Genomic DNA, 272 nt, shown 5'->3' with positions numbered 1-272 from the left:
TCATGCCTGAACCTTTTACTTATGTATTTTCAACGGTGGAGTTTCTGCACACCATAGATTAAGGGTGTGGAGCTCTGCTGTAGCTCAAGTATTAATGCAATTCTATTGTCTTTTATTCAAATCCCTCTTATTCTTATTCCAAGATATTCATTCGTACCCAAGAACATGATGAATGTGATGATAAGTAACCCTCATTATCATTCTCACTTATGAACGCACGTGATTGACAACCACTTCCGTTCTACATGCAACAGAGCTTGAATGCGTATCTC

Source organism: Arachis duranensis, chromosome 10 (assembly GCF_000817695.3).
Source record: "Arachis duranensis cultivar V14167 chromosome 10, aradu.V14167.gnm2.J7QH, whole genome shotgun sequence".
NCBI classification, from domain to species: domain Eukaryota; kingdom Viridiplantae; phylum Streptophyta; class Magnoliopsida; order Fabales; family Fabaceae; genus Arachis; species Arachis duranensis.
This window is presented reverse-complemented; position numbering follows the sequence as displayed.